We start from the raw sequence: 6079 nt of genomic DNA on the forward strand, positions 1-6079 counted from the left end.
CTCCCTTTCCAGAGTAGTCTCAGGCATTAAGTCTAGAGAAAGGACACCAAAAATAGAAAAATGAAGATCTGGGGTTTTCCAGTGCAAAAGCACTACCTTCCAGGAGGCCAAGAGGTACTGTCTTTCCCCCTTGCCCAAAGCAGCTTCTGAGATTCTGGAGAGACCCTCCCACACTCAATGCTGAGCCACTCCACTTGGCCAGGTTAGACCTCCACTGACACAGCCAGACATTCCTCCCTCCCTGCCTGCCACTGAAAGTGGGAGGGGGCACAGAGAGCAGCTGTCCTCCATGCCTGAGGTGCCTCCTGCCAACCCTCAAATGCAAGGCTTGTTTCCCTTTGGGCATTAGTGGGGCTGGAGAGACTCTGACTTGAGAGGAAAGCATTTTGGGGGGGCACCTATCTGAGAGCTCTGGTGTGGTGGGGCCATGTGTGGGACTCTCTCTGAAAGGTTTGTCCCTGCCATAATTCAGCCAGAAATGTGGTTGCCAGGTCTGGAGTGGGTCTGGGGGCTGGGTCACTCACCAGCCTTATAACTCTGGGTAGATTCCTAGGCCTCCTTGAGTCTTACTTAGCTCCTTCGTCTGCGAAATCTGACTTGCAGGGTTGTTGGGAGGCACTAAAGAATAGGAGCTCTGCTCTAATGCACTGCTGGTATCTGCCTTTCAGATAGGACAGCTATCTGAAGGATGGTGTGGGGCACATGGCAGTATTTAACTCCTGTCCCTGTGGATGTGGGAGGGGAGCGCTATGGGAAGAGATGTTCACAACTCAGGATCCCAGCACATTAGTCCTGAGTGAAAGCCTCCTTAGAGATACTCTTCAACAAGTAGAATGCATTTCCACTGTCCTCATTACCAGTCTTGCACTTGGTCAAGCTTATACCCAGACCTGAATCTGACCCTCGACCAAATTAAATGCTTGGGTTTTTCATAGTAAACAATTATATCATCTACAAAGTATAATGGTTTTATAGTCCTTTAAAATAATTATACATTATAATTATACTCATTTTTAATAATTATACATTTTAGAACTTATAGACCATTGCTAAATGAATATAGTTATGGGAAGCATTTTTGTTCAGTCTCTAATTTTGATAGGATCACCATTTTGTAATATGTTGGCTATTAGATGTTGGATTTGAAAAATATATTTTTATTGTGTTGAGGAAGCCTCTACTTCTATGTGCATTGTTGAATTTTTAAAAATACCTTTTTAGCTTCCATTGAAATCGTTGTAATTTTTAATTGAACAATTGGTGTGAGGACTATACTAATATATTTTTTCATCTTTTATGTCTTAAGCAAATCATTAATATAGTACCAAGCACTTTCTGTTTTTTCTCAAGATCAAAAATTGTTACAAACATGAAACATGACTTTAGGGTTCAGTCATCCTCCAATATCTTTCTCCCTGAATCGGTTCTCATTTTGTAGCTGAGAAAATTTGACTTGGCCAAGATGACAATGATTATTAATAGACATGTCAAAGTCAGGTGTCCTGTTGATGATGGCCTCCCACATGGCAGGCATGGTGGAGTAGGAGGGACAGTATTAAAATATTTCCCTAATCTCAGTCATTTCCCTATGATTAGGATTATGAGCTGAAAAGCTACAGTTTGGACTAAGGCATGGGACCAGATGCCTAGCAGAGTCAGGGCGGATACGGGGTGAGTAGGCAGTGAAGTCTGGAGGCCATATCTGCAGGGAAGGTCCCTGTCCCATCCTAGTGGGCTCCCTGCCTGTGAGCCTGGAGGACTGGTGCAGGCTGACCCTGACCAGGTAAGAACCCCATTTCTGTTATCCTTGGGACTTAGTTCAGGTAGGTGTGGCATAGGAGAGCATGGCATACATGTGTCCATGCATGTGTGTATATGTGTGTGTTGTAGTGTGCAGAGAGGCGTAACGAGGAAATAAGGCTGCTCTCTGGAGGTGCCCTGTTGTCACGTTGCCCGTCTGTATGTGTGTCTGGCGCCCTCTCCCACCCTGTTTGTGCATGCTTCTCTCTCACTATCTTCTCCTCTCCCTGCCCCTATCCATTTCTTCTTCTGAGAGCTATTTTATCTCCAAATTTCCAGGCTCACTCAGAATTGAAGGCCCACCTTACTATCTGTGATCAGTTTTGGGAAGAAAGAAGAGGGTCAAGGGCAAGGAGGCTTGGGCATCAGATGTAAATAGGAGTCAGCCAGGAAGTCCGGGGCTGACTTATCACAGGCCCTAGGGCAGGACCAGCCATATTGAGTGAATGAACCAAATCCTTTGGAAATGGCCCTGATCCTCTTGGCAAGCAGTGCCCCCGTCTTCTCCTCTTAGGCATCCTAACCTGATAGGGATTTTTTTTCTCTTTCATTTAACGATCTGGAGTTTAGTCAATACCTTTTATGTGATCAGGCACATGTTAGGGGCCAGGGAGAAAGATAGGATCAGGAATTGCTCTGTGAAGTATCAGATGTTGACAACTCTGTGATAAGTGCTCTGGCAGGAGCCCAAGGTGCTCAAATCCAGGTCAGCAGGACAGTGGAAGATGTTGGGGAAGTTTTCTCTGAGGGGAGACATTGGTATGGGTGTGTGGAGTAAAGCAGGGTGTCTCGGGCTGAAGGAAAGCCTGGGCAAAGGCAAGGAGACATGAATCAGTGTGGCCGTCGAGGGAAGTGGAAGGAATTCAATATGGAGGGCACACAGGATAGGCTGTTGGGGTGGTGAGAGCTGAGGTAGGAGGGACCATGTACCATATAAAGGAGTTCGAGTTTTAACCCGAGGACTCGTGCTTCTCAAAACTGACTGGGCCTCAGAATCACCTGGGCAGTTTATTAGAAAGTGGATTCCTGGGCCTTCCTCCAACCTAAGGAGTCAGAATTCCCATGAGTGAGACCAGTGGCCCAGGAGGGACCCTGCACAGGCACAGGTCAGACCAGCCCTTGGGAAGTCCTGAGAAAGCTCTAAGCAGGGGAGAGGAGGTGCATAGGAGACAGCCCCAACACTCTCTCGGGCCTATGCTGAAAAGAAATCATGAGGCCTGAGTGAAGTCCTTGGGGCAGAGAGCAGTGTCCCCACCCAGTGCTCCTCAGACCACATGCCCCGTGACCAAGACAGAAGCAACCAGAAAATTCAGATTTCCAGTTGGACAAGCTCCTTCAGGCAGTACAGCAGAGGGATGGCAGAGGTGTCCCTACTACCCCATATCCCTCCACACCTGGCTCTAACAGTGTAACTTTGAAGGACTATTTCTCACCTATGCCTTCATCCTAAGTGAAACCCAATTTCCACATCCCACATGATCCTTATTCAGGCTGAGTGTAAGAGCATGTTGGGGGGAGGTGGGGAAAAGGAGTGAGGCTTGTGTTTTCATCCAGGCTGAGTGGGAGGTGGGCTTCCCTAGTAGTTCAAGCGGAGGAAGAGGGCTATGCGATTGCTGTTTACCATGTATTTGTGTTCTTCCTAGATTTCTCTCCAAAAGATGGTAATGAAATGAAAGAGTCTGATACTTAAGGACATAAGGTAGTTCCCCAGCCCAGAAACATGCCATGCTAAAGGGCTGAGGCCCAGTGTAGACCACCTTCTAGGGATTCCCACTTCACAGGATGGAGTGTAAATGCCCCAGATGCCCTCAACCAGGCCACACCACCTTGCTCTGCAGCTTCAGCCCTCCCTTGGCCTTTCCCACTTTAACTTTTACACTTAGTAATACTGAAACCAGGCAGTTTCACACTTCAATGCTTGTGTTTATGCTAATCGCTCTGTCTGAAATGCCTTCCTCCCACCCCCCTCTGTCTGGCTAATTCCTGCTGATTCCACAAGACCCAGCTCTCTCTGATACCTTCTCTCACCCAACACACACCTCAGTGTGTTCCTGTGAACCGATCAATTCTAACTCCCTATGCTACCCTCAGTGGGAGCACTTATACAGAAAGTGGATGTGCCTGCCCCTTCCATGCCCCACTTGACCAGAAATTTCTCAAGGGACAGGCTCTATGGTATTACATTTTGTCTCCCCACGCCTGGTACATAGTAGGATCTCAACATATATTTGCTGAACCAAACATAACCCAGATGAATGAGAAATATCATTAGGGTCACATGTCTTGGTAATTTAATAGCATTGGAAGAATTTGCTTATTGGTGTTTTTAAACATGTGGTATTTTAAAGCCTATAATGAGTAAACTGAAGGTGACTATTTGCATCTAAAAAGGTTGGGGGGACAGGTTTCTTTTAAACATTAAACCTTTGCTGAAACTTTCAGAAACTTGCCTTACAGATCATTAACTGCTGGGGGAGGGGTGGGAGCAGGAGTCAGGGAGAAGTTACTTCTAAGAGTCTGAGTCCCAAGATGCCTCTGAAAGAGGGAAGCAAGGCAGAAGATCTTGGAGCCGGATAGGACTGGTTCAGATTTTGCTCTAATTGTGTGGCCCTGAGCAAGTCCCTTAATCTCTCTGCACCCTGATTTCTTTATTCCTAAAGTGGTGGGATCCCATACCCACTTTGCATGGTTGTTGTTAAGATCTAAAAGATCCTATGTGGAGTATCTGAGCTCATAGGAGGTCCCTGATAATAATAATGGTATTGTTGTTAGGTTTGACATTGCATTGGAAGGAGAGGGATGATTTTACCTTGAATGGCAGGATTAAGGAAGGCAGGAAGTAGCCAGAAAGAAAGGACCAGATCATCATTGCTGGGCTGTATATTTTGACTATTATGTAACTTCAGAATTTTTTAATTTTTTTTAAACTAAAGCTTTTTATGTTGAATGTGCACAATACTGGCAACACGTGCAGTGTGGCTGATGTGAGGGTCTTGGACTCCAGAAGGACTGCCACTTACTAGCTCTGTGACCTTGAGCAGATCACCTAACTCAGTTTCCTCATTTGCAGAAGTAAACAATGCACAGTGCCCATCTTCTAAGGTTGCCATATGAGATAAGGAGTGCCGTGTGCTTAGTCCAATGCGGGTGCACAGTACACCCTCATAAATGGTGTGTTACTCTATTATGAAGTGATCAGTACTACTGAGCAGCATGCCCTGTTGGAGAAACCACTTGCTCTGGGAATATGCAGGGGGTGTGGGGGGATTAATTGCAAGAGCATTAGCCCCAGACCTTGGAGACCACCTGTCACAAGAGCTGTGACCTTGGGCCTGTTCTGTAAGGGCTTGCCCTGGATAATCTCCTAGGTTCCTGAATTAGCCCAAGGCTATTCTACCACAGCTCCCCAGACAGCTGCTCTCAGGCCTGGGTGCTTTGGCCCTGCCCAGATGCCCCACCTTCTGCAAGGGAACTCCTCACTCAAGAGGCAGGCCTCCTCTAGAAACATCCTTGGCCTCCACCTGGCACCCACACTTTGTTCATAGTGTGGTCCTCACTGTCGCTAATGCTTGTCATCTAGATAGTGACTGTACGAGTGCAAATAGAAGAGCAACCAATGCTTGAGAGAGAAGCTTGCTGGCTGCAGGAAAGATGAACAAGCACTTTCCCTTTGTAGAGATTTCTGGAATCTCATTTTCTATCCTTTGTGGAAAAATAGGTTTGGAAATAGGCGAGGCTCCCTATGGGTGGAAAGAGAAAGAAAGCTCTGGTTGGCTTGGTCCACAGCTGCAGGTGAAGCCCTCTGCTGCTACTTTCTCCAGGTCTGGAAAAAGTGTCAGCGTCTTCAGGAGTTCCCAGAAGCCTGAGAATCCATCCCTACCCCAGGTGGCTGACGATTCCCGCACCAGGCTCTCCCCTCGGCAGGACAGGATGGGGGAACCCACCTCTGCTCAGGTTACCCTCGCGCTTCCGCAAAGCAGAAAGACCTTGACCTCGGAGCAAATGACGCCCGAGGCTGATGGGGAGGTCGAGGGGAGAGGGCCCAGGATCCTCTGGAAAAGCTGTCTAAACAAAGGGCATTCCTTAGCTTCCACCCGGACAGCCCAGCCTCACCCCCAGCCGGGGGTGTAGAGTTACACGAATTCCCGCGAAGCTCGGGAAGAACTGCTGTTTTCTTAGCTTTTGCTCCGGTTGAGCCGCATCCCACAGCTGCGCCGCCCGCAGCCGCCCGGGGTCCGCGGCCGGCCGCGAGGGGTCAGTGGGGCCGAGCTCCCAGTGT

The sequence above is a fragment of the Miniopterus natalensis genome, chromosome 19, assembly GCF_054644295.1.
Source record: "Miniopterus natalensis isolate mMinNat1 chromosome 19, mMinNat1.hap1, whole genome shotgun sequence".
NCBI classification, from domain to species: domain Eukaryota; kingdom Metazoa; phylum Chordata; class Mammalia; order Chiroptera; family Miniopteridae; genus Miniopterus; species Miniopterus natalensis.